This window comes from Pteropus medius, unplaced genomic scaffold (assembly GCF_902729225.1).
Source record: "Pteropus medius unplaced genomic scaffold, Ma_sr-lr_union100, whole genome shotgun sequence".
Lineage (NCBI taxonomy): Eukaryota > Metazoa > Chordata > Mammalia > Chiroptera > Pteropodidae > Pteropus > Pteropus medius.
Genome location: NW_024344436.1, coordinates 1,252,714 through 1,280,318, shown reverse-complemented (window position 1 = coordinate 1,280,318; position 27,605 = coordinate 1,252,714). Strand labels below are relative to the sequence as shown.

The 27,605-nt window shown below is 37.7% G+C and overlaps 1 pseudogene; it reads right to left on the bottom strand.

Annotated features, from left to right (window-relative positions):
- Positions 1 to 7,468: 7,468 nt before the first annotated feature.
- LOC120610529 (translationally-controlled tumor protein-like) overlaps positions 7,469 to 27,605 on the bottom strand; it is a 104,710-nt pseudogene continuing 84,573 nt past the window's right edge.

The window sequence follows — 27,605 nt, the reverse complement described above, 5'->3', positions numbered from 1 at the left end:
TTCATTTATTTTGCTTTTGGAAATGGAAAGAGATTTCCTTAAGCACTGGCAAGAATGTGAGATGGGAAAGAGAACACCAGAAGAGAAACAAAACTTCAGACAGAAGTGTGGAGGAAGGAAGTAGAAACAGAGGCCAGATAAATTCTGCTCTCCTACTTTCAACCTGAGACTGCCTCCCAGAGCTCTGGGTTCCCTGGGCTGGCAGGTCCTCCAGCATCTAGATCAATGTGCACATTTCCATATCAAAGGCAAACACACTGACTGCAGAGATCCTCCAGGAGAGATCTAAGCTGAAAAGAAAGTGAAGTTGGGATCCTCAGCCCACAGAAGTAACTTTAAGCTGAAGCAGCTCAGACCTCCTTTTTCTCATCTCCAATTACAAATCATCTATTGATCAACTCATCAAACCATTCCACCCTCAAACTTTCATGCCTCTCTTTTAGGAAATACATTTCGGGACCACTTGGCATAGTTCATGAGCATAAAGTCAAACATCTCAGAAGCAGAAATCTGTCTACCTTTCAGGTCTCAAAAGAAAAATTAGTGGCTTATAAGGCCACCATGGAAAAGAAAATTTCTCTCTAGAGTTCAGACCCCTGGAAAGCTGAAAATGGAGAGAAGATATACTTTCTGAACACAAGAATCTTCTGAAACCTTTCCTCCTCCAACTTAAGTTGAACCCATTCACAGTAGGACTGACAAAAGTTGGAAGAGAAGCAAGCAACAGGATAGGTGCAGGGAACCAAGCCATTGAGAGTATCATTCAGATACCTGGCAGTCACCAATCTTTTGGAGGGAACACATTGATGAGGTAGGGGAAACATTTGCCCTTCTGCTGCATGTTGCAGTGTAGGGTGAGTGAGCCATGCTTGGTCTCCAAGGAAAATCTGTACCTATCAAATGGCCTTCCCCATCTGCAAGTCACAAAAATGAACTTCAAAGTAGACTCTGCAATCAAGCTACCTGGGTGGAGAAATGCCCCGCCAACTCCAGGAAGTTCCCTATCGAAAACTATTTATTAGGCTGCAGTTGTGCAAATAATTAGTCCTCCACTTGCTCCATAAGCCTTCTAGGCTGAAAGCCCAGGCCTTGAGTCCAAGTGGGATCATCAGGTGGCCTTTGGGCAGGCAGCTTAGGCATTACCATAGAAACAGAGACTTTATTTATTTTACTAAAAAGAACAAAACAACAGACGGTTGTCCTTAGACAATAGGATCACGTCATCTGAGCCCTCCTGCCCAGGTGACAGGCCCAGCCCTCAGTTCTCTTTCCTGGGCCTCCCCACTCTCATTCTGTAAGAGGTGAGCCCAGCAGGCTGCTCTAGGCCAGGCGTTCTGATGCTGAGAAAGTGTCACTGTGAAGCCGCCCCTGCAGATGTTTCCTGAGCTGAGCCTGAGCAAGGCTGAGAGCAGAGATTTTTGGCAGCAGGAAGCAATGGGAGGCAGCCCTGAACTCTGAGTCTTGATGGCCCTCACTAAAAATGTGGGTCAGGTGCAGGGAAGATGAAAATGCCCTGTAGCAAAGGATCCTAAACAGTTGTTGTTGTTTTAATTTAAAAAAAAAAAAAAACAGCAAAAAGAAATATCATCTTTACAGCTAACAATAAACAGCACCATTTTGATGACTGGCTTCAAGGTGATCTCAAGGATAACAAAACACAACATGTCCTCTCTTCCTGTCAGTCATTCATGACTCAAGCCCCTGACCAGCCTTCTTCAGGAAGCTGCTTTCAATTACTCCAGCTTACCTAGAACTTTTTTTCCTGTGAATTTCAAAATCTATCATAGCAATAGGAGTAGTGATTGCTCCCACTTACTGAGTATCCAATCTGTGCCAGGCATTATTCTAAGCATTTTACATGAATTAACAAAATTACCCCAGAAGATAGCTATTAATACTATCCTCATTTTACTGGTAATATACTGAAGTATGGAGAGATTAAGTAACATGCCTAAGATCACACAGCTAATTTGAGGAGAAGCCTGGATTTGAACTCAGACACTTCACTTACTATCTCCTATTTACTTTTTAAATTGGGTTTACCAAATATTCTAGACTATCCAATATGACAAGATATTTGCCTAGGTACTGTGTGAGAAATGAGAAGATGGACACAAAACAATCTGAAACATTCACACACAAGGTCCTTACAAGCTCATGTAGAACATTCTCAAATAAGAGTATTGTAAGGACAGGTGAGATTCACACATGAGTAATGGCTGTCATAGGAGGTCTGCTGTTGGCTTTATGAAGAACTCAACACTTCAACCAGAACTTGAGAAAAATAAAGCCAAAATAGAAAGAGCACTTATGACAGGAATCTCTTTCTTTTCAGGAGTGCTGGGAACACCCATTTAGATCTAAAATCTCCCTGTACACTGATGGCTTCAAAATTTAGAGTCATGGGAGCTTCCAGGCCACACAACCACAGAACTGAATGTTGATGGGCTTTGTGTATGTTTTTCTCCTCTAAGCCCTTGGCAATTTTCAGCTCTAAAATACCAGGCCTTTCAACATGGTGAATATGTACTTCTCATATCCACACCCCATCTATAAAGTGAGGACAGAATTCTCAGCTTCAACCTTGCAAAGAAACATCCTTTCAGATTCCTTGTGGAAGAATTTTAGATGTTCTGAACTGCAGAGTAATTATTAAATGATGTAGTATTTTTAAAAATCTGTTTGATCAGGAATTGTTTCTCAGAACTGCTTGGCTTGGTTTACAGATTAAAGAGGGTGGACTCTGAGATAGGGCTACAGCCAGCTTTCCCCCAATGAAATTAAGTAGGAAGATTATATATACATAAGAGTGGTCTATATCTAACAATGGCCAAAGCACAGTCTGAGCAATGTAGTGCTCTAGTCATAGAATTTCCATCTTAATTTTCAGGTCAGCTCTCTAAGATATATTTGGGGCAACATGATGACTATGCAGTGGTTTTTCTTTAGTGGTTCTGTGTAGATTGAGGGATGGTTGAGGAGATAAACAAGGAGACAAACAGTGTTACCACAGATACCTGAATTTGTTTTTTCTCATCAAAAGATATTCACCACACATGGGTCCTTTTTATCTCTTGCTGGTGTCTATCAAAGGTATTGACTTGTACTCTCACCTAATTCTCAAATCAAACTTCTGAAAATTGAAAAAGGATTTAATGCATTACTTCAAAAATTTTATCTTTTTACCTCCTTGTGTATTGTCTTTATGTTTCTCTGCAAAGTATCTGATAAAATGGCCTTACCTCAACCTTATCCGCCAGGGGAAATGTTGAAATTTGATTATGTCTTGGGATCTAACACTCAAATGTAGATTAGTTCCATTAGTCTTATTTTTCAAGCCCAAAGTGAGACCAAAAACCTTAACTAAGATCACTCGGCAACTGAGGAGTTGTAGCAGGAAATGGAATTCATAGCTACCATATGCAAGCAGCGCAGAATATGAGAAAACATAAGACTATCTCCTCACTATCTCAGAACCAGTAAATCACTAGATCAATGGGTTAGAAACAATAATGTAAAGAATTCTTAAAGGTGAGAGTTTAATTGAGATTATTGTATTTTCATAAAATTTAGATGGGGAAGGGAAAAGGTGTGGTTCTATAAATCTACCTCCAGTCCACAAAACTATTAGCTAAAACGCTAACCAACATTTTCACATTTATAAAAACCCACTTCTCCCTCTACTAGGTGTGAAGAACACCACAAACCAGAAGCATGGAGTCAGCCTGAATACCTTTCCCACATTCTCTGTCCTTCATAGCTAATTAGTTCTGTCAATTAATGGATCCATATTCAGTTTTAAGTTTGTCCAGCAATGTGCACGTGCATGCATGCACACATACACGTACACACGCACACGCACACGCACAATCATATCAAAACTATTGATACCAAAGGGGAATTTTGACCCAGAGAAGGGGTGTTTTATATATTTAAGGTGCTTTTACAATTATTTAATCAAGGATAAATGTTTCTGTTTTCGACTTAAGCAATTTTTTTTCATAAAAAATACCCATATCTATCAGTAAATTAAACTGAATTTGCTTTTCCATGTGGATGCTTGAAATTTTCTCAACATGCGTTTTGCATCAAAGAGTCAGGTTTAATTCACACTTCGGTGTGAAGACCCCTGTAATCAAGTCCCAGAATCTCATTTGAGCTAACAACCAATAATTATACCTAAGGTAAAGAGAAACTTAAAATTTTCCGTTGCTCTTCAGGACTGAAGAATGCAAAAAAACACACACGGCATAACTTATTTTTCCTACATAGTAAATACTTCAGAGCTATGCTGAAATCCAATATTGGATTGCTTCCAATTTGTGGTAAGGAGCCACCAACAGCAAAAAAGAGTGTTACTCAATTCATATTCCACTTCCAGTCATTGTATAAATGATCACATGTCCACACCCACGTGTACTCTCATGCACTCTCAATTAAGAGTGGTGAGTCAGGAGCTATAACTTTGCAGTCAACCTGCCAACAAGGATGTTGCTAATAGAAATTCAGCAGCTTTTATTAGCATAAAAGTTTTAATCTTACAGGGCAAGTGTTGGTCTAAGGCAGAAGCAAACCCCGTTGTTATCTCAGATCCTTAAGGTAAGAGAAGGTCATCATGGAAAGTGCATTTATGACAAAGCTGTGGCAGAATGTGATATCGTCCTTGTGCCTAAACCTCTACCTATGCCCAGAAACAGCAGACCACATGGAGCAGGCTCACCTCAACATGGAAAGGCCTCTATCCAAATGAAGAGGTGCCTCAGGACCTTGGAAGTATGGCCAGAGCCTGAGAGAATGGAAAAAATCTACCTGTCACTCTTGAATTCTCCAAAAACAACTATAAATGCTTTCAGGGCTTGTTTGGGAGAAGAATGTGTATAATCGAATGAATGTATAGTTTGTGGATCTAAAGCAAAGCACATGAATCAGATCTCATCAATATGAGTATTAAGAAGGCCAGACATATTTTCCTAGAATTTTCAGAATCTCAGGGCTGAAAGAGACATCATCAAGCCAAGAAGGATGCTGCCCAGTGTAGTGCAAGAAGCATTCATCTTAAATTTAGAAGACAAGGTTGAGACTCCAACTTTGCCACTGTCCCTGAGCTGCTTCTATTATACCCACTTTTCTTATGGATAGAAAGGATTGTATTAGTTGACTTTAAAAATTCTCTCTAGTGTGGGACTTTTGTAGCTCTAAGTTACTAAGTCCAGTCTCGTTAATAAGACTCCAACATCCTAGGCTAGTGGACTTCACTGTTCACTTCTCCATCCTCAGAGAAAACTGACTGTAAGCCGTGTCTCTTTTCCATTTCCTTTGATTTGGTTTTTATTTATTCATCCATCTCCATGCAGCAACATTTAGCCAAATGCAAGGCACTGTGCTAGATATAGAAACAACTATAATGATTGTACCCAACAAATAATTCTTCATAGCCTTTCAAATGCGTTATTTTCTCTGAGCCTCATAATAACCCTGTGAGTGTAGGCAAGTCAGTCATGCCTATTTCTACTTCAATAATGAGAATACTAGGGACTGGTGAGAATGAGTTATTTAACAATGATTACATATCTTAAAAGGATGACAGATGGGGCCAATAACCTCATCTTTTGACTCAGACTAATTTCTGATCAACTGTTCCAAACAACCCTCACCAAAATAATATTCTGTATTTAAATTAGACATAATTCTTTATATACTACTCTCCAAATAAAAAAAAAGAAACACAAATCTCTATGAGAATGAGGCCCACACAACATAACCAGATATGAAATAAAGACCTGAGACTCAAATACTCAAATATTGTCAGCCACAAACTTATTTGAATTCTCACAGACCAAGAATAAGGAAGATTATCAATAATTTAGTTTCTCCATAGATCCACTGTGCTATTTTCTTAACACATATCTTTTGTAAATGCTTGCAATAACTCTGCAAAGTAGGTATTGTAATTTGACAGATGAGAAAAAATATGAAGCTTAGCTAAGTAATACACGCAAGGTCACAGAGGTAATAAGCACCCAGAGAGAAACTCAAACACAGAGTTGTCTGGCTGCAAAGTCTGGGCTCTTCCCACAGTTCATAGGGAAATTCTATGATTCCAAACTGAAAACTTCAGTTCCAGGTGACATCAAGCAATGCAATTGACTTCTATCCTTCAAGAGACAGTGAATCTGAAGAAGTACCTTAGTTACATCTGGATGAGAAGTGTAACGAGGTGACATTGGGAGGAAAAGCACATTCAGAACCAAAAGAATCAAATAAGTTGGATGATAAGAGCACTAGGATCGGTAAGACCTAGCATAGTCCTACAGAAAGAAGCTATCCAGAGAGCAGTGGTTGCTGTTCTTTCTTAAATATATCAGGCAGCCACCTAGACTGGCAAACTCTTCTTTAGCAAAACGATACTAACCAATTACATTTTTTAGAGTTAAATGCTTAAAGATGGAAGTTTCCTAGCTGTATTAATCAGAATGATTAGGTTACACTGTAAGAAGAAAGTAACTCTCAGAATCTCTAGCACAGCAACCACAACAGTTTTCTCATGATGCAAAGTCTGCTGCAGGTCCAGTAGCTCTGCAGGGCAACTCTCTTCCATGAGGTAGATCAGGCCCCAGCAACTTCACCAGTGTTCTCCAACACACAAGGCATCCAGGTTACCAGAGCAAAGAAAGAGAAACCACAAGGTTAAGTGCTGTCTCTTAAATCAGGAGTCCCCAAACCCCAGGCTGCAGACCAACAGATATTGGTCCACACAGCAGGAGGTGACTGGCGGTCAAGCTAGTGAGTTAGTGAGCGAAGCTTCATCTGTATTTGCAGCCACCCCCCCGGTGCTAGCATCACCGCCTCAGCTCCACCTCAGATTATCAAGCATTAAATTCTCATAAAAGGTTGAAGACTTCTGCCTTAAATGACTTAGCCCAGAAGTAACATATGCAACTTCTACTCACAGACCATTTTTTTAGAAAGAGGCACATGCCTCACTTGGCACAAAGGGATTGAGAAAATTGGGAAGCATATGGATATTCAGGAAGCTTTAAATATCTCTACCAAACTACTTTTTAAGGACAGTAAAGACAATCCCCAGCCATAATGAGAATGGATTTGTTTCCCTTCAAAAGGCACTCTTTACCCTTCTCCCTCCTACTCTATGCCTTGGAAGGCCGAACCATGCACATTGCATCAAATGCTCACCCGTCCTTTGATTTCTTCCTGTTTTTGATCAATAGGCATACCTGTAGGAGAAGAGAGTGACATCAAGATAATGATTCCTTTTTATTCCTGTGACATCACCAAGAGTGGGGCTGAGGTTCTACTATTCACCTCAATCCTTTCTTTCTGGGTTCCAAAAATCACTCCCATCTCTTGTCCTTTTGGGGAGGCAAGCAGCTTACTCTTTTTTTTTTCTTTAGTTTAATTTCACTTTATTTTTAGTGAAAATGTTTTCCTTAAAAACAATGCCTCTGCTCCAAGTAAATCACGGTCAAAATAAATGTAGAGCTTAGTCCCATTTTTTCCTGGTCCTAGTGTGGGAATGAAAAGCAGCCACCAGTTATAATGATGACAGGAGATAGATCCAAATTGCCAAATTCGTTAACATTTTTCTATTTCTAAACCACCATTAAAGAAAATCAAATATGAGGTCACGCCATCCTCACAGTAGTCCAACAGAACAATCATGCCATCTCGATTCATGTTTTCACCAATAAAGACTAGTATTTTATTTTTAATTAGCAAAGATACGCTTGATTTGTCTGCAGCCCATGCCATAAAAGTTTTTACTCTTACTGGTCTTTGTTCTTCAAGTTTCCTTTCGATTGATTTCATGTAATCTTTAAGGACAAATCCTTGTAGGCTTCTTTTGTGAAGCTGGTTTCCTGCAAATGATGATTCATGACACTATCAACACCAGGGATACCCGAGCTTTGGGCACCTTCACCCTCGCGGCCTTCCACTGAGGCATTTCCACCAATGTGCGAGTCATCAGTGTTACCCTCTGTCCTACTGACCCTCTTTCTCCTCCATCTCCATGCACAGTAATCTCAGGATCTTGTAGATGTCAGAGAGCCTGTAGTCATGTCTGATGAGGTCCCTGTAGATAATCGTGACGGTGGCTGGAAGAAGAGGACAGCGGTGCTCAATTAGCAGAAGCCTGGGAGCTCAGAGGGAGTGCGATGCAATTGGGAGGTTTTTGTGGGGAGGGAGGAGTGGAAGAAAAGCAACGACCTACTCTTATGAAGCTGAAAGTATTACATCATTTCTTATGCTTTCCCCACACTCTACCCACATCTTTGTAAGTAGTCTATTAAACTCTAATTGTTCAATTTAAATACTCCTCTGTTTTCTGCTGAGATCCTGAGTGATACAAGGGTACTCTGAGAAAGAATTACACATTTTAACTATGAGAAGCTCTGTGATCATATTTACCACTTGAATTAGAAATTTATTAACCCTAATAGAATCTCCTTATAACAACTTCGTAAACTGGTGTTCTCTCCATTTCCATCTATTCTTAACATCATCGAAAAACTTGTTTATTTTTTTCTAATTGTTTTTGTTTTCATAATCTTCGAGTGAAAAATCTTTCAATTACCATCTAAATAAATCAGAATCTTTAGCCCAAACTTCAATTCCCTCCATTAATCAGTCAATTTTCAGCTCACTCAAAGTACTTTGGTCTCAATTCTCCAGACCAAAAGTTGGCAAACTACAGCCCATGACCAAATCAGGTACTTTCATAGGTAGTTTTATTGAAACACCACCACATTCATTCATTTGCATTTTGTCTATGGCTTCTTTCACAGTGCAATGCAGAGTTGAATGGTTGAGACAGAGACTCTACTGCCAGCCTGCAAACCTAAAATATTTACTAGCTGGGTCCGTACAGGAAAAGTTTACTAACACTCACTTTATATTTCAATATCAGCATAAACATTCACATATCACACTGTTTCTTAGCCTAAAATGAGAAGTGCCTCTGGCATCAATATCACCTACAAAAATTAGGCTCTAGTATAGTCTCCAATCTCATCTCTTCCATGAAATGTTCCTAATTTTTCCAAGTAGATTATCTCAGCAACTTCTTTTCAACTCTACTTAATATTTACTGTGTGTGTTAGAGCTCTTCAGAGAAACAGAACCAATGGGATATATAAAAATATGTATACATAAGAAGAGGTTTATTACAAGAATTGATTCATACAGGTATGGAGGCTGAAAAGTCAACTATTCTGTGTACAACCCAAAACACACTAATCCCTTCCCCAGAAGAGAATGTAAAGTTCTTGAGTGAGATTTACCCTTTTCCTAATATCCCATAACTATGAAGTAAAATTAACAAACCTTAAATACTAATATAAAGTCAATATCTCTTATGTTACATGATAAGGGAGTAAGAGAAGAAAGGAAACAAAGATATTTGCTTAGTATATGTGCATATATACACACAGATGTATTCATAAAATAAAAAAAGGAGCAAATATTCACGGCAATTATAATACTCATTTCTGTAACTGGTCTGTGCTCAGAGCTGGTATTTATAACTACATTCTTCAACTACCCATTCTGTATTCCCTTTGCATTTAGCAAGCACCTCAGCTTGTTGTGGTTGTTTACCTGGTGGGATGACCCAAACCTTCAATCCTGAAGAGTCTGGGCCATTAGGAGTCCTGCCTAGATGGACTTGTCATTTTTCATTGACCTTAGTCACAGGGCCTGGTGAAAGCTTTTGCATTCCAGACATATTCTTCCTTACCTCCACTGTGCAGTAGCAGTCCAATTTCCCCTCTTGATAGTCAGAGTCAGTCACCCCAGCCAACATCATAACTTCCTTCTTTGCCTATTGATTAAAAGGCATGAGAAGCCCAAAGTGGCTGGGCAGCAGTCTTAACTTCAAATTCAACGGAATCACTGCTGTGTCTCCTGGTGGATTCATTCCTCCCTCTGGAAATAAGATCGCTAGGCCAGTAGGTCATAAACTCACAAGAACAGGAAGTCAAAAATTGGCTAGTGGGTCAATAGAGATAACAGTAAGTGGTGTCACCCCCATTTGCACTCCTCAATTCCTGGACCCATGAATCCTTGCCATCAGAAAAACAACACCATATATTGAGCACTACTTCAGAGCACACTGTGTTATACCCTAAAATGGATTTAGCTATTTTTATGTATGTTTATTCTCATTAGCTTTGAAAGAAACTTGAAGACAATAATTGTATTTCAAGCATCTTTATATCTCCTTTGATGCTTACATAATGCCTGACACACCTTAAATATTAAGTGAATGGATATCTATAGAGAAAATTTCAATTGCTCTTGTAATCAGAAAGTAATGCTCACATGGGTTCTAGAGATGCATGAAGAAAAGAGTACCATTTAATTGTTCAGGAATCTAAGGGAGAGACAGAGAACAGGGTAGAAGATTTACTAGTCTTCAAGACATAAACATTGCCTGTGAAGAATGATAACCAGTTTTTCTCATCTCATCAAAAAGAAGACCAAAAAAGCCTATACAGGCATACCTCAGAGATATTGCAGTTCCAGACCACCACAATAAAGCAATAAAGCTAGTCACAATATTTTTGCTGGTGGAGGGTCTTGCCTTCGATTTGTAAAAAAAAAAAAAAAAAAAATCACGTCTCTGAAGTGCAATAAAATGAGGAAAGTCTATATTTAAACAGAAGTGAAAATAATTTCTATTAATATTGAGAAATAACATGAAGACACCAAATAGTTTTGAGTCCTGGAATCAGTCAGTTGGCTAACAGTAGCTCACATCATGGGCTGTCCCACTATATTTAAGCATACATTATTTTCTGTTCATTATAAGCCTCATCAATAATAACACTATTTTTCTTCACTAAATACAGGTTTTTAGAGCTTTTCATGCACTGTTACATCCATTTCTTCCTTTAAACCTCATAGTTAAAGTACAATTTTGTTTTAATGTTGGGAAACAAATTAAAAAGCCCATGGAAATACGCTCTTAACCATGTGCTCTCTGGCTTTAAAATTTTAAAAGGTTATGTAATAGAAAAATGGGCAGTGCGATTCATTAGGAACCTCTTGTCTAATCCATTTTTAAGTTATTTGTAGCAGTGACTAGCATTCATCTTCTGAATAAAACAAACAACATCTTCTGGACAAATTGAATACTGAAAAAAATTTCAGACACCTCTTTTTCTTTGCTTCAACCAATTCAGTTGAAGCCAAAGAAATAAATGCCTCTGAAGGGAAAATCAATACACACAATATGGAAAATATAGATTATTAACGTCACTTTCCTGGTTCAGATTTGAGTTTACTTTTTCCACTGCAAATCCATTTCTGAAAAATTATTTTTTTTTAAATTTCATATTCACAATGACGATATCCATGTTAAAAGAAATAATAGGTGACAAAAAGATGCTGTGGATTATATAACAGGATAAAACTTTGATTACCTGTGTTTGTTTCCTGTTGATCTCTCCTGTACTCATTACACTCTCTACTTTCCATTGTTTTTATTACCATTCTACCAGTAGTAACAACTTTATACACTATCTTTTGAAGAGCAGTTGATTCAGCTAAAAAACTAAGAGTCAAATTTAAGGCATTAATTTGACAATTTGTCCTTAAAGTCCATATTGGTGTCTTCTGGTCAAGATGGTGAAGTAGAAAACACTGTGCTCACCTCCTCCCACGATCACATCAAAATTACAACTAAGCTACAGAACAACCATCATTGAGAATCTCCTAAAGTCTAGCTAAATAGAAGTCTTATAACTAAGAGACTCCAAGACTGGTAGATACAGAATGGGCTGTTCCCACACATTGTGTGGTGGTTAAAAATCTGGAGGGATATCTCAGGTATGGAGGTTCCTCCAGAGGAGCAAGGTTCACCAGCCCAGGGTCCCACTGCTGGGAAGAAAAGTCTTGATACCTTCTGGCTATGAAAATCAGCGGAGATGGTGGCTGAATGAGACAGAGCAGCTGTTGTCCTAGGAATTTTCTGAAGGGGCCTACACATAGACTTACTAAAGGACTCACTCTGAGCTCCAGTGTTGGGGTGGCAACTCAAAATATATGAGAGAAATACAAGGAAGAACTGAGATGTCTGGCTTCGAGACAAGGGCCAGAGGGGCAGCTCTCTTACAGACAGAAACGCTGGCAGAAGCCATCGTTCCTTTGTGAACGATGCATGCAGACACAGGTGGCTGCTATATTTGAGTCTCCATTAACCTAGCTAACACCCTTTGCCCTTCTTCGGAGATCCCATGAGACCCTGCCCCACCCAATTTGCAGGCTTACCCAAGCCGCTTCCAGTGGCTTTTTCATACAAACAGCTTATCTTGGCTCATGCTATGGACTTTCCTAAAATCTCTCAAAGGTTCATAAACCAAACAAGCAGCTTCTGGCCTCAATGTGCCCTTTACTTCTTGTTAAACAGCCCTAGGCCCAGCACTAGCAGCAGCTGGCCTCATTTCTCAGCTTAGCCTCTCCCAGGCACCTCCAAAGCCAGCACAAGTGACAACCATTTGCAGATCACTTTGTAGCTCATATCAAGTGGCCCTGGGCAGGGCACAGGCAGAGCCTGAACTCAGCCTGCAACAGAATTCTTCCCAAGAGGCCTCAGAACCAACATACCTGGTGGCCAGCTTCAGACCACACTCAACCACTTCCACACACAAGACACCCAAAGGACAGACTGGTCAGGCACAAGAGCCCTGCTAAAGCAAATCCAATTGTGTAGGTTTAGCCCCTGCACAACAGCTCCCCACTGTAGTCATGGCCAGTCCTCACAACCAAATAGCCTGAGGGTCAGTTCCTCTCACCAATGTGCCGACAGCCATCAAGACTCAACTACAACAGAAGGGCACACACAACCCACATAAGGAACACATCTGGGGCACCTGGCTCAGGGCAGGGAGACAGTGCCATTGAGCCCCATAGGACACCTAGTACATAAGGCCACTCTACTAATACCGGGAGACACAGTAGCTCTACCTAATACATAGAAACAAACACAAGGAGGCAGCCAAAATGGGAAGACAAAGAAACATGCCCCCCTTAAAAATAAATAAATAATAGAACAAAACATCAGAAAAAGAACTAAACAAAGTGGAGACAAGCAATCTGCCAGATGCAGAGTTCAAAACACTGATTTATAAAAATGCTCAATTATCTCAGTGAGAACTTCAACAAAGAGATAGAAAATAAAAAATGGAGATAGAAAACATAAAAAAGAACCAGTCAGAAATGAAGACTACAATAATGGAATAATCTAGCAAAAGAAATAGACATACAAGCCCAGAAAGTACAAAGAGACTCAAACAAGATGAACCCAGGAAGGCCCACACCAAGGCACATCAAAGTTAAAATGTCAAAGGTTAAAAACAAAGAGAGAATCCTAAAAGCAGCAAGAAAATGCAGTTAGTTACCTACAAGGGCACTCTCATGAGACTGTCAGCTGATTTCTCAACAGAAATTTGCAAGCCAGGAGGGTAGATATGAAATATTTAAAGTGATGAAAAACAAGGGTCTACAACAAGATTATGCTACCCTGCAACACTATCATTTAGAATCGAAGAACAAAGTGCTTCCTAGACAAGAAAAGGAGTTGATCACCACCAAACTACAAGAATTGTTAAAGGGACTTCTTAAAGGAAGAGGAAGTGGAGGTGGTGGAGGAAAAGGAGGAGGAAGAGGAGGAGGAGGGGAGGAGGAGGAGGAGATGATATAGGGAGGAGGAGGAGAGAAAGAAGAGAAGAAAGAAGGAAGAAGGAAGAAGAAGAAGAAGAAGAAGAAGAAGAAGAAGAAGAAAAAGAAGAAGAAGAAGATGATGATGAAGAAAAGAAGAAATATGAATAATAAAATGTCAATAACTACATATATATATATATATATATCGATAATTACTTTCAATGTAAATAATGAAATGCTCCAATCTAAAGACATAGGGTGGCTGAATGGATGAGAAAACAAGACCTTTACATCTATTGCCTATAAGAGACTCACTTCAGATCAAAAGACACACACAGACTGAAAGTAAAGGGATGGAAAAATATATTTCATAAAAATGAAAATTTAAAAAAGCTGGGGTAGCAATACTTATACTAGACAAAATAGACTTTAAGAGACAAAGAAGGACCCAGTAATCCCTCTGCTGGGTATTTATTTGAAGAAACCCAAAACACTAATTCAAAAAGACATATGCATCCATATGTTCATCGCAGCATTACTTACAAGAGCCGTGTAAAAGCAACCTAAGTGTCCACCAATAGATGAATGAATAAAGAAGAATTACAATGGAATATTACAATGGAATATTACTTGTCCACAAAAGAGAATGAAATCTTGTCATCTATAATGACATGGATGAACCTAGAGGGTATTATGTTGAGTGAAATAAATCAGACATAGGAAGACAATGATTTCATATGATTTCACTTACGTGTGGAACCTAAAAACAAAATAAACAAACAAAGAAAACAAAAACAAACTCACAGATACAGAGAGCATTTGGGTAGTTGCCAAAAGGGAGGGGTTGCGTTGGGGCTATGGATGAAAAAGGAGAAAAGAATTAAGAAGTACAAATTGGTTGCAAAATAGTCATGGGGATATAAAATATATTATAGTATATAGGATATAGAGTATAGGAAATATAGTCAATAATATTGTAATAACTATGCATGGTGTCAGATGGGTACTAGATTTATTGTGGTGGTCATGTTGTAAATTACATAAATGTCTAATTTGCAAAGTTGTACACCTAAAATCAATATAATATTGTATGTCAAGTATGATTGAAATTTTTTTTTAATTTGAAAAATAAAATTCATATCAGTGATAAAAGTATTGAAAGTCAAAGCTTTCAAACATATAAATCAACGTTTTAAGAGGCAGGGGAAATAACAGAAAAGAATGCTTTATGATCTGAAAATGTTTTTTCACCCCAAAAAGATAAAAATCTGACTACAGGTAGGAAGAAGAGAATCAGAAAAATGTTAGTAGAACTTCAGTACTTGTAATTCTCTGAAAAGGACTCCTACATTTTGCAACAACACCCAGGGAGAGATGAAGCTAACAGAATCCCCAGGAAAAACTTCAAATCCTTCTGCTAGAAGTAGTGGATAGCGTAATCCTAGAACAGAAGAAATGACTGCCAAGCTTCCAAATGTTATAGCCCTGGGGAGCTGCAAAACTTAAAAAGAAGCTCATTATTAACACCTGAGCTATAAAGTAGCCATTACTGAGTGGTTAGTGACAGCCGCATATATATGGCCCAAGGCTAAGCCCAAAGTCATTGAACTGAAATGGCATTATCTAGAGAGCTCATGAAGTCTCCACCCCATTCCAAAGATTCCACCCATTCTTCCTTTTGCCCAACAACTAGAGTTCCCTGGCAATTAGCTAGTTCAAAACTCTTTCTCCTTGTGTACATATTTTATCAAAGAACCCATGAAGAAGAAGCTATCTTCAGCAGCAAGAACCCAAAACATCTGGGTTACATCCCATATTGTCAGTCTTGCTAACTTATTAATAACAGAGCAGATGACTAAAAAACTGGATAAAAAGGTTATCAGCTCCTCTTCTTTCCTCCCTAGCATCTTTCCGATGGCCTTGATTGATGCCAGATTGCCTGGCAAGGAATAGAAGTGTTATTTTTAGTTGGCTCTGAATCTGAGGGACTTATTTCTGCTTGTGAACCTTTATAAATATTTAAGAGAAAGAAAAAGCATGAATGGAAGAACATGTGGTCTCACAAATATCCATCAAAGCTCTCTGATGAAATTATAGATATATATGTGTATGTAGCTGGAGAGCTGTCTGGAGGTACAAAGCTGCGTGTGTATGAATAAAAGGAAACTCTCAAAGCCTTGGAGAGAACTTCAAAGTTAAGAGGAAATCAAGGCTAATAAGGTGCACACTCTGGGCTCTTTTTTCAGCTGCCTTCACCACCTTCAATCTCTGTTTTCCAGTCATAGACCAGGCATGCTTACTTTCTGTCTCCTGGAAAAGGAGAAAAGCTGAGTGGGAGAAGAGGTCAGATAGTTGGGGTCAAGTGTTAGATTTGCAAACGATTCAATTCATAAACCAAAGTTTATGTGTTGCACCGACACATAAACATGTATTTGCAAGGACGAGCCAAGCATTTTACCCACTAGGTCTCAGGGTCTCTGTATGTGAAATGAGGGTAGGGCTAACTTCCAAATCTAAATTTGTACTTGTAAAGAAGCCTTCTTCCTTCTTATAACCTTTATTCAAATTGTTTCCTTCATTTCAGAAAAATCTCAAATGTCTTGCCTTTTGTTTTCTTGTATGGTACATTAAAAAGTCAATTCAACAGGCATTTCCTGAGTGTCTGCTACACAAAAACTCAGTCCTGGCCTGTGGGAGAAAGGAAGCTCAGGGAAGAATCATGTTCTCTGGTATAAGTGTGGGTGCGATTCTCTTTAGGTCCCTTCAGTACAGCTTTTAAAGGTAGTAGCTCCCTTCAAGAGAGAAGAGTCTGTCATACTTCTTCCTTTAGGCAAAGAGCTACAATGGATCCAAGATTTAATCAAGATTTCACCCACCCTTTCCATGTCAACAAAACTACTAACTACATACCCTGCAAGGCCAGAAAGGAGAGTGAGGCTAAGCACATGTCCATCCAATAATTCCTTTAATAACATTTATGGAGCATCTACTAAGCTAATCACTAAGAATGGAGCATCAAAAGGACAGCAACCACATTCCTGCTGCTTGGGAATTTACAATCCAGTGAGGAATACAGGCACAAGATGCCATGGCATGGAGGCCCACAAAAAGGGTTCTAACCATCCAGTCCACAATGAACTCCTTTGCTGATCTCATCCCATCCCCACTGGTGATTCTTCAAAAGCATCGCAAGTATCTGAAAACAGCCCAGGAAATTTCTTCAGACTTGCTATACTCTCCCTACCTCTCCTTCCAACATCCTGTCAGTCCTGATAGCTTAGTTCTACGTCTCAGATCCCTTTTTTCATGCATTTCATGTTCATCTATTCTCGTTGCAGATAATTCACTCTCGTTTTCACCTGGAATTCCTTTAGGATGCCAATTCAAGCAGCTACCTTTCCATAATTCAGGTGAGTTCTATACTCTGCCCCTGACCAGCCCCAGTTCTGTGACACTACCAGCTTCAAACACTTGACCTCCCAGGCCTTAGTTATCCATGGAAGAAGGCAACACAGCAGTGAGGACCTGTAATTAGTGAAGTAGGAGTGTGAGCTTAACCCTTGGGGTAGAGTGGGTCTGGATTTAATGCTCAACTATTAGACTCAATACAAAACTCTTTGCTCACATGGGCAGAATGTCGATTATTTTCTATGAGAGCAAAGTGTTGAGAGGACAAATGAAAGAAAGAAAGGCATTAGTTATGTGAAACTTTCTGGGATTCCTTAGAAGTACAGAATAAACACAGACTTCCTTTTATTTCGAATATTAAATCAGTGAGTTTTCCCCCTGTGTCTTGCTAGCTGGCTTTTCCTTCCTCACTCACACCTGAAACTTTAACAAAGAAGTGCTACTTGAGGAACATGGAGCCTATCCTGCAGTTTCAAATCTTTGTGTTCTTCCACATAACTCATACTCGCCTCTTCTCCAGCAAATTCCTGCATTTCTACCAAAACTGTTCAAATGTCACTTCCTTTGGAAATTCTTCCAAATTTCCTACCACCTACCACAAGAACAGCTAATGTCTTACCAACATTTCTCCTGTAGCACCTTATAATTTTATTGGCATGAATTCATTCTTTCAACAGACATTTATTGGGCACCTAAAGCATTGCAGGTGCTAGAGCGGGTTTTTGGAAGAACTGTCTCCTCCACTAAAACTGGACAACAAAGGAATAGAAATCGTGTCTTTTGTCTTAGACTAATGTACACATCTTGTACCTAGTAGGCACTCAGTGTATGCCTGGTCAATTTATAGTATACTGTGAATTATTCTTTAAAGAAATTGATGGACAAGAATTGGAAGAAAGAAGACCTGAATAGATGTCTAGGGAATTGGACTCTGTGAACATGATAGAACTAAATTTAATTAAATGGATCTCTTGCAACATCATAATTTCCTCTGGAGTAGAATTTCCACTTTAGGTCAGCTAAGTTCTAGTTTGTCAGTTTCCCTAAGGAATCACAGAAAGGGATATAATCTATTCCACAGGCCATGTCCTCTTTCCCCTTTTGGCCTCTGATTCTTTGCATTGCAGAAATATTACTCCCAGAAATAAAATGACCTTTTGAAAAATAACTGAAATCATACATTCCAGCTGAGGACAATGAACTTGATGTTTAAAAATATATGTTTCTGTGCCAAAATTATCTTTTGGCTACTACTATGTTCTCTCAGTTTTTGGATAAACATAAATATGATTCCCAAACATTGGTTTTAATTAAAAAAAAAACTTTTTTTTCTTCCTATTTTAGGCAAATGTTATTGAAGGTCCAGTAGGGTGGTTAAACTCTACCTTCTAACCTAGTTTGAGAGTCATCAAGATTGTGAAATTCTTGTCTCAGAACTGCAATCATTCCCCAATGACTTGTGTCATTCAAGATAGATTCAGAGGTGAGCGCACATGATAAAAATTTAATTCCAAGACAATAAATGTAGAAGTGAAAATACAAGGCCCTTTGCTTTGAGTCAGATTGCTTCGTTCATCACTGATAATAACAGCAGTGGATATTGGAATAGCACCCAACAGTTTACCAAACTGTACTTATTGTTGTCTTACTTACATAATCCTTCTAAAAAAGCAGGGAGGTGTTTTATTATTACTATCATCCTCTATATCTTATGGATGCAGAAACTAAATTTTGGAAACATTTCATGATTTGCCAAAGGGCAAATGTAAAATAAGTTTGGAAACTTGTATGGCAGAAATTGCCCTGCTTCAATCAGACAGAACTTGGTTTAATTCCTGGTTCCTCTACTTACTAGCTTTGTGGTCTTTAACTATAACAGCCATTACAACAAATATTTATTTAGTGCTCACCACTGTCAGTCAATGTTCTAAGCACTTGGCATGTCTTGTGTTATTTAATCTTCATAAGAACTTATGGAGTAACTTAATTCCATTATTATTCCCTCCGATGGCTGAGGAAACCAAGACACAAAGAGATAAGAAACTTGTCCACAATTTTCTAACAGATAACTGGAGGTGGGGGGGCGGGGGACACAGAATTTGAACCCAACTAATCTGATACCAGTCTAGGAAATAGTTTCCCTGTTTAGTTACCTTATTTCGAGCTTCAATCTGTAAAAGAGAGGTAATGGTAGTTACTTTGCAGAACTGTTTTGGAAATTAAAAATTCTGTCCATCAAGTGCCTAATAAAATTCTTGGTACATAGGGAACCCTCACTAAATTTTCAGATTTTACTAACCCTCATGATATTTTTCATAATGTGATATACTGAGACTTTTTACCCTGACCCCACATATGGGTCCACAAATGAGCTTCAGAGAAAGAGCCATCCCTCTAAAATATCATCCTAAGTTCTCTCTCCTTCTCTCTCTCTCTCTCTCTCCCTCCTTCCCTCCCTCCCTCCCCCGCCTCCTCTCTCTCTCTGAAAGTGTGCATGCATTTTCCTGGGGAAACTGTCTATAGTTTACAGAAGACTCTCAAAAATATCCAGCCCTCCAGAAAACATTAGCATCACTGTCAGATAATTTTGAACAAATCATACCTCCTGTTTCTATTTCACCATGTGGAAAATTATTTAAATATTTTCTCCAGTCAACAGCCTAAGAAGAAATGCATTTGCCAGTTCAACTTAGTCATCCAACTTTTAAACACAGGTTATAGTAAAATCTATTTATGTAGGTAGATATAATAGAGTTTGAGAATTTAAGAAAAGGAATTTTTGCTCTATATGTGCCTTTCGTAGTCTCCCCTGACTCTATTTCAGCTTGAAGTGACTGTTTCCTAAGCACGTGTGAGTGCGTGTGTTTACACAGGCCCTCTGGGTAAGTGATTTCTGTGAGGCAGGCTGAAAGCCTGACCTCAGTTGGCTGCCCTCCACTTATCGGAAAGCAACATGCATGTTTATCTTGTTCACTGATTAATTTCATCTTAGCAAATAGCAGACAACCACAAGCAACTTTATGCCTCACGTTTGGCAACCATGTGGAATGCTGGTGAGTCCTTGTGGCGCTGGTCTTGTTTGTCACTGATGCGGGTGCCACTCCAGCCCACCCGAGATCGTGCCCCGTTGGGATCTGCCAGGCCATTGAGGAGAAGTGAGTGTCACTGAGTGCACTGGCCTTGCAGCCAAAAAGCTTAAAGAGAATGGACAGAGCCAGGGAGTCCCAAATCTCACACACTGTCAAAGAATAGCAGAGGCATCTGATGCTAATTTTTATGAGATTTACAAGAAGTTCAAACCATCCCAGTCCTATATTTAGCGAAGAGTTGCTGGTATGATTACAAAGAACCTTATTGGATAAATCTTTTATTCTGAGAATACAAGGGTAAACAAATGATAGAAACAGTGTGAAACTGTGATTACCTCTCCTGTCCTACACTTATTTTCTCACTGTTTCTCATCTTCTATTTCTGCTTCTTTGTCACCACTTCTGCCACTTCCTTCAGCTGGTTATTTGAGAAAAGCAGCGGAGTTTAAATGATTCTAGAGAAGTATATATAGGTTCTCCAAACCCTCTTGTTCATAAATATTTAGTTAGGGCTTTTTCATTTCAATGTTTTATGTATCTAAACATTAAAATTATGATTGTTCAAATTTATATAGCTTCATTTAGCAAAGTCTCTGGCTGTGTTTTAATCATCTGTAAGTTATACAAAAGAAGATGGAAAGTGATGATAATATTCTTAGTTGGTATAAAACTTTACCATTATCCTTATTTTCTAATCTACGACCTAAAGTGTCATATTTTACATATAACACCCAAAACTTTTAATAATTGTTTAAGGTCCAATATAATCAGAGAAGTCAGTTAATAAACCAAGTTTGGTTTATTCTGAAATGCTAGATAACACTTAGTAAAGGTGTGAATAAAACTTCACATTATAATCTTTATAACTTAAGGAAATTCTCTTCGAATTTGCTTTCCATTCAAATTATCATTTTATCTCTCATCTCCCCTTCACAGTTACATTTCTTGTTCTCCTCTCACATACTCTCTAATCTCTTAGAATCTAGATTCTTCTCTCATCACCTATAGGAACTGGTTTCTTAAAAGTGACCTAACAATCTTTAAATATCATCCCCTGTCTCGGGCCTCTCCCTAGTCAGCTTCTACGAATCCTCCACACCTAAAACATTATACAGATTTAAAGCAATCTCCAACAAAATCGCATCGGCATTTTTTTTAAAGAAATAGAACAAAAAAATCAGATTTGTGTGAACCCTTCACGGAGATGACTACTCCCCATTTCCATAACCTCCCCCTTATTTTTGTCACCCAGCCCAGCCCAGCCCACTACTGGATTCCCTGCTACTTATTTTGACTTTTCTACTCACATCATTTTTTTAAAAGCTTTACCTTAATTTCCCCATCAAATATACTTACTATCCACAGTTTCAGTTTATTTATTTATCTAACAGTATTTATTAAGTTCCCAATAATGTCAAGGATACAACAATATGACAAACAGAATCTGAAAACTTCCTACCGCAAAGCTTCTAGAAACACTGAATATAGATATAATAAATATATAATATATAAGAAATTATTTAAATAAGGGGACAATATCCAGAAGATGTCATAGTAAGAAGAAAATCAAAATCAGTATGCCGGATGTTATGTAATCCTGAGGCTGTTTTCTCAAGCAAAATCCAAAGTCACATTTTTGACCACCTACTACACATCCTCTTTTATAAAAACCTCATATTCAATGATGAAGAAAAAAACTAAACATCTTTCTTCCAAAACATCTCCTCTCATTTGTTCTCAGCCTAAGCAAACACAAACACAGAACTTTCAGTTGGTCATTCCAGAAATTTCAGAGCCATCCTTTACCTTTCCTCTCCCAGGTTCCTGCTATAATCTGGTGTCCAGTGTACCCAAGGGGTCGTGGTACCCTTGTGTCTATTGAGTTGACTCCTATTAATTCTGTCCACGTGTCTGGGCTTTGGTCTTGGTTACCTTACGCATTCTATAAACCCTCAACTAAGACCCAAATCTTTCTGTGCTAAGCAGGGGCCCTAACACTAATTCTTACCAAAACCTACCTTGAGGTCTTCTTTGCCACAGCAGCATAACCTCAGTGATACTGCCATGTTATTTTGAGCGTCGTACTTACCTAATTATCTTGACTGTCACAATCAGCCTATAACTTTAGATCCCTAGCCCATAGCCCTTAGCCTAAATATTGATGCCAGAAAATTTAGCAACCTGAAAGACTGATCCTACACACATTTTCCTCTATCCTGAAATAGAAAACATCCTACATATAGGGAAACACCTTGAACACAAACTTAAATTCTACCAATTCTGGGATTCAAGTGTATATTGGCATATATCTGGAAAACTGGTGTATATAGTGTGTGATTGTGCCTACTGAAAGTTTATTTGCATGAAGATCTGATAAGCATCATGGAAGAAGACACATCTCAGGGAAAGAAGGGCTAGACAGAGAACACAGGTCAATAAATAAAGCCTTGGGCACCGAAAATAATTGTATATCCCTCCAAGCCCTGAACCCCATGAAGTCCTATGTGTGAGCTCCATGGAAAATGTGTGTCAGTTATAGGAATGAAATCAAGAAGTTAGTTAAAGACTTCTGGTGCTGTGATAATTACCAGACTGAATCCTTGGCTGCCATCTTGTACATTCAAAAAAAGAAAAAAACATTTCAGGCCTGGAGCCAATGGGAGGGTTGATTGGGAAAGAAGCCATTCACTCTCACAAATGTCCGTTGTTTAGAAACCCTGGCTTCAAGTTCGCATAGAACGAGAAAGGAATAAAAGATAGATGAATGAGATGAAAGGGGATCCAGGCAGAAGCAATAGGCAACAAGGGTAGAGTTTGAAGATATAGATTTGGTACTAGTAGGTCAGCTTCAAGAAGTTCTCACCTATTCCCTTCTACCCAGCAGGCCTATCGCTCACTAAAATTCACCATGATCATACTCTCATTGCCCACCCCCCATCAAAGTAGGTTATCAAGAAGCAGCTATGACAGCTAGTGTTAGATTAAGCACAAGGTCATAGTATGACAAACTAATATAACCCACACATACACATCAACAATCCCATTCCATGTGGCCTATTCAAGCAACTGAGGATTGTTCAATTACAATTAGCTCTCCTTATCTGTCTTACAGGTATTCCTTTTCCTCTTTCCCTTATCTTTATTTTTGTACTATGGTCAAATGTGTTTTTCAAAGTCTCTCTCCCTCTTACCTCATTAAAATGTGTACATCCTCATAGCTCCTGAGATGACTCTTGGGAGATCAATATTGCAGCATGCCATAAAAACTATTGTACTATTCTGCTTTATATAATGAACAAATGAAATGACTGGTCTAAAGACCAGCAACTAGTTGGAGACAGAACAGAGATGATTCTAAATATCCCCTTAAGCAAAAGAAGTTGATTTCATATTGAATTATATCCATTTGATACTGACAGAATAGCTTACTATGGATTTAACATTGTAGAAATGCCAAATGAATAAAAGATAGAGTCATATTGTGACTTCATAACTCCAGAGACTAAATGGATCCAAGTATTCCTAAGCACCCTGGACAGTTCCTTTGCTCTCATAGGTTCTACCCCTTGAATCTTCCCTTTTGGATAAATGGGTCATATTATCACTACATAGGTTCTAAAGTCATGTGTCAGAAAGTATCTCAACTATCATCGAGCACAGTCCTTTTTGGGGAGGTCAAGAAACTGAGACTCGGTGGTGAATTGCTTTGTCCAAGGTCAGTACTACTTTGTCCAGAAGAAAAACTCAGGTCTCTTAAGTCCAATTCCAATTCTCTACAACATATTGAAGTTGCTTAATTTCCTCTTTTTTCTTCCCTCTTTAATTTCCCCCTGACCCTGCCCCCCATTTCCATCCCAGACTCATGGATGCTGCCTTCCCCCTCAAAGACTGGATCTCCGAAGGCCAGGCGTCCCCTCCCACATGCTCGTGGTGTGCACCCAGGGCCCAGCAACCCCCGCACACTAGGTAGTCCTGGCACACTCAGGGCCTGGCACGCCCGAGGTATAGTCCATGGCTCCACCTAGGGCACGAACCCAGGACCTTCTGCGTGTAACGCAGACGTGCCAACCACTACACTATGGAGCCATCTCCAATTTCCTCTTAACAATTATTTTTAAAATAAGAGAAACCAAAAAGAGTTGGGATACTTTAAACATATTTATTTGCCAAAGTTAACTTCCTTTCCTTTCTCACTCATCTTTATAATCTGTAAGTGTAGTCTAGAAGAAACCTGTCATTCTTCCCATGTTTCTCAATTCCTAGATGGAGTTAAAACTCCTATATTATTTTTTTATGGATTTTTAAATTTTATCCATGCCTCTGTAGATGGTTGGGATATGAAAATGTCAGAAACCCTGTGTCTCTAATGAGCATACTCCACATGCAGGAAATGTGGAAAGATCCCATTCCTTCTAAAACATTATTGTATATATATATAGATATATAATGTGGTTTCTTCAAGATGCTCTTAATCTAATAGTAAATCTTTGAATGATAACTATGCCGTAATTTCCAGCACAAATTTTATATCAATAACCTGATTTTAAAATCGCTAGAGACTTTTACTCTTATTGTTATTGTTGAAAACTAATGCTAGATTTGGTGTACTCTCAAGAACCTCTAAAAACCATTTTTATATACCTTTACTTAAACCAATCAATTTTTTTCCTTTCTGCATTATTGCTTTTCAATCAGTTTCTGTTAATAAATTTTAACACATCACATTTTAGGCTCTGCTAGGGTGAAATAAAATAAACTTACATTTTCAACATTCATCTTTATTTCCTCACTTTCCCATTTTCCTACTGCAATAAAGTCTTTCTTCTTTTTCTTTAATGTCTTTGACTTTGACACCTTTTTTACTATCATACTTCTAGAATACCATATTTAGCAATATGACTGTTCTCAAATATATCTATTCTCAATTCGTTTAATCTTATATAACTCCCTCCTAGCTTTACCTTTCACCCTTTCTGACACACACACCTCCACCATGACCACTGGACTTTCTTGTCTCTTCAGGACCAGAACTGTTATAAAAATTTTTCCTGCTAGAAAGAAGATTATAACAGTTGATTTGCCATAGCCCATACATTTTATTTGGATCTCTCCTTATCTTTTATCTAAAACCCAACGTTATCTAACATGTCTTTCTTTTATATGGTATGGTCATATTGTCATCAACACTTGCATTTTTTTGAGCACCAATCCTTATACAAGGACACGAAAGCTATAAGACATGACATATGCCACCTAAAAACCAGAGGCAATGTATAAAAAGATGATGAGCAATCAATAATGAATTAAAAGCTCAGAGAAATTCTTCCTGGTCAGGTTTAGGCTTAGATTGGTTCTGAAAGAACAGGACATAGCCAAAAAATTGATTTTATAATACTGAAGATAGATACATAAAAATAGTTTTATTCAAAAAAACTTTCAAAAATTTCTCTAAAGGACAAAATTACCATATTTTTGTGTACATTAAAGCAAAAATTTTAAAACTCCTTTATATTAATTTTCTGAACATTAAAAACATAAGCAGAGTAATTATTCTTGGCACGTCTTTACACATGTTAGTTTCTTAGCAACAGTTACCTCAAAAACTTTTTACAAATATTTTTCTGAATTTATGTTTATTAAGGCAATATTATTTTTAATTTTGTCCTGTTTTCTGCAATCTTCTTAAAAGTTTAAAAAATTTAAATAAATTTGAAATTATTGGCATTGTCAACTAACTCTTTTGAAGCCATATTATTTTTTATTGAGAAAACTCCAGGAGGTCTTGTAAGGTTGGAACAAATTCTGCTAAATAGAGGCTATTCTTAATTCTAATTTTTTCAAGGAAATGTACAAATATTTCAGTCTAAATATCTTCAAAGTTTCTGTCTTTGTGTTTCCATCCAAATTGCTTTAGCTAATAGATATTTTTATAGGCCCAAACTATTTAAATAAGATGTCTCTACTTACAACTTTTTAAATATTTCAAAAAAATAAATGCTGTAAATTGAAAATCTTCTCCACTTCATTCCATTCTAGTAGGAAATATAAATACATCTCATTAAAAATAAAAGTTTTATTAAAAAATCTTCCCAAAAGTTGAAGTATTTCAAGGCCTCATTGAATTTCAGAATTAAAGCTTCTAAACTGTTTGAGCTATTATGGTCTCATTAAACAGAATATGCCCTAACATTGGTATTTAAGATCAATTATTCTCCTGCATTTATATTAATTTTCAAGATCTTCCTGCTTGCAAATATTGGTTTTAGTAATTGCAACTTCTTAAAATCTTCAAAAGCTAAATTTTGGAGATATGCCAATTATTAAAGACTTTAATAAAACATTTCCAAATGATTTGGAACAAAATACAATTAAAATCAGAAAAGTCATTTTAAAAAAGTTGAATAACATTATACAACATGTAAGTTGATTATATAAGGTTTAAAACATTTGTAAAATTTGAGTGATGACAGATAGCAAAGTATATGCTTCTTTTTATTGATATATTTTTATATTCAACATCAGCTTCATAAAAAACAAGTTTAATTATTTTAACCATATTCATAAATATTGTTGTAAATATTTTCAGCAATAACTTCTATTTTAACAGTAATATATTGTGGTTTGCTTGGACAGACACAATTTAAATAATGCACTCTCCACTAATTTCACACATATTTCTATTTTATAGGTTTCTTCACTTAGTAACAACACTGATCACATTATGATGTGCTCCACCAAACTTTGCATTTGTATTATCATCACAAAACATCTAATTTTGTCTCAAAGTTGAAATTTTTAACTAAATTTACAATAGTACTTAAAATTATATCAGAAACCTTTGAAAGAACGAACTTCCAAAAACTTTACTTGTTTCTACGACTAGTTGAAAAACTATTTTTGGTATTATCTTTATAGAGTTTTAATTTGAAATATATACGACTCAGCCTTTTTCAACCAGGGTTTTTAAACAGAATTAAGCTCTAATGCTCCAAGACATCCATTGTACATAATTCTATGCACATCTGGAATGGTACTAGTTGTATACCATCTTTGGCAAAATTGAGAAAACGGTCTTTCAGATCATTTTTCTGTATTCTGTGGCTCAGATGAGAAACTCGGTTGATCACACTAATATAAAACTGTCATTATTTAATTACTATTGAATATTTTCTTCTGTAAATGGTTCCAACACAGTAAGTTACGCTTCAGTTTTTATATTATGTACACAAGAAAACTTGGAATAAAAAATAAGAGAAATTAATTCAGAAGAACAGTTATTTTAAAAATGTTCAAGAAAAGTCAAGTTTCACATCATTCTATGTAAGCACACCTTCTAGAACTGCAGTTATTAAATTATTGCGTTCCAGCAGTCTTCTTAAACTAATTCTCCAGTAGATGTTGATGATTCTTCAGCAGATTTGTGTTTTC